The following is a 2408-nucleotide window of genomic DNA, read 5'->3' on the forward strand; positions in this document are numbered from 1 at the left end:
ATCAAGAATACAAATACAAAGTATTATTAGCACATGAAGGTTTTCATCATCACTACCAATATGTTGTCTATTCACAGTGTGTGCACTAGGTAATGGGTGTGACATGACAGAGCTTGATGTGACCTCCCTATGGAAGTTACAGGTTGATTATACAGTTTGGATACAAAGAGAATATTTAACATCAGTAAGCTGTTTATTGGCCTCTGTTTCCAGACTTTGTGGCCTCCTATGTAATAAATAAAATATAGATCTCAAAATAGATTATTTATATATTCAACACACATAATGATGAGTATGAGTTTGGTGCAAAAAACAGATAATGGTGGCGCTCATAATTACTCCGGGTTTTCCTGGAGGATTGATTTTTAAACTAGATTCAGTTAAGACCACAGCCAAACATATAACCTTCCTTGGCAGCATAAATGAAAAGTTAACAGGTAACTTTCCATCTAAATAGAAAGGAAGTGTACACTGGTGTAAACGGCACCGTGAGACAATAACTCAAATTGAATGTGAGCAGTTTAACAGGTAGCACTGGCCTTAGGGTGTGTAATTGTCCTTCTCACTGCAATGGCCCTTCTTTCACTTGTGTATGGGCATCATAATTGGCAACAATGACCAGAAGTGGTGTCTTACATTCTACTTTTTGAAAAATCTATCCAGAGCAGGTCAAAAGGCTCTTAAAATTCCCATCAAATCCTACTGAGAGCATTATTAAAATATTTTATCTTCCTGAGAATCATTACCCATATTTTCCAGATGCCCTATAAAGAAAACGGACATGTAAGAAAATAAAATGATGTGCCTGTGGTAACGAAGTGGGTTAAGAGTTGGTTAGGGAAGCCCCTCTCAGAAGAATGTCTCCTTCAAGACCGTTTCCCCGATGGCTTCAATCCACCCCAGGGAGAAGAGTGTTACAGCAATCACACTGCATTGCATCAGGTGACCAGCATCTAGATCACTGTGGGATTTGTGAAAATTCTCTTCTATTCTTTGGATTTCAGTTGCAGAATTAGTAGGATGAGTGATATAGATTAGATGGTCTCTTACACTAATACTATCATGTGATCATTACAACCAGTATCTCCAGGCATCTGCTTTCATAAGGCAACCTCTGTCCACTAAATCGATAGAAATATAAGCACAATAATACTACAGGAATGATAGCAAAACAGGGAATGTTAAGCAAATTTGATGTCAGTTCCAGATAGACAATGCTGACATAAAGAGATGCAGGTCACACAGATAACAACACAAATATTTTTTAAAATTAAAAATTAGAATAGAAAACAATGTTCAGATATTGTTTGTAAGCAAAATGTGAAATATATACCATGGGTAGTTGATGGAAGAGAAGTCATAGTTGCTGATTTATAGACAGAGAAAAGCCCTTTTTTTCTTATATTTTCCTATGTTGAGTTTCATAGAGGAAACAGGATTTCACAAGCAACTTGTATTAAAAACAAACAAACAAACAAAAACGAGAGAAGCAGGACATCTCAGCTCAGAGAGATAATCCAGTTTTGGAGCAAGTTTGAAGTGGGAGTGGTATAATGTGACAATGAATCCGAGACGACTGGCTCGGGAAAACAAATGAAGCTATCTTTGGCTGCTCTTCATGAAGCAAATTTTAAAATTAAATTTCCAGGCAAAACCAATAAAAAAATATCATGCATTCTTGGGAGGAACTAAGGATTTTTTCACAATTCTCTGGTAAAAAGCAGAATCGTCCTTCCCTGGTGTAGTATCTGCAGTTGTGCAGGCAGTTGACAAGACTTCCCACAGTTGACACAGTGAAACAGAAGAGCAGCAGGCAAAAAAGTCCAGGGATTGCAGAACATAGCGCCTCTGAAACAGCACCTCACTTTCAGGTTGCCAACAACTCAAATTATTTATAGGAGATTGATTCATATACTTAACCCAATGAGAGAGGAAATATTTCTAATTATATCCAAACATCTTTAATATGAAGGGAATTATGTTTGGAGACCTTCATTGCCAAAAACATGCTTTGCCAAACATGTTTTAAGAAAGAGGAGGAGGCTACGTGTTTTCCATATTTGATCCTATAACAGAATCCTTGGAATGAGTCTGACTTGTCTTTCCTCATAAAGCTATAAAAGTGCCCTTGGAATGAGTATGCCTCGTCTTTCCTCATAAAGCTTCAAGGTAAGTGTGTGGGAGGACAGGGCTCTGTGCGAAGGACGGTAAGGGATGCCTGGCTGCCCTCACACATGCCAGGCCACATATCCTGGCTCCCACTGCCCCTGGCAGCCCTGCCAGTGAGGCACCAACGTACTCCGGAGCAATTTTAATTAGACGTTTTAGTGGCCCCAGTCATTTTCTGGTCCCGACTTAAGAATTATGCACGCTATAATTGGGAATTGTTAGAATGTAATGCAGAATAA

The sequence above is a fragment of the Myotis yumanensis genome, unplaced genomic scaffold, assembly GCF_028538775.1.
Source record: "Myotis yumanensis isolate MYYU_CA2020_CCGP unplaced genomic scaffold, mMyoYum1.0.hap1 SCAF_16, whole genome shotgun sequence".
NCBI classification, from domain to species: Eukaryota; Metazoa; Chordata; class Mammalia; order Chiroptera; family Vespertilionidae; genus Myotis; species Myotis yumanensis.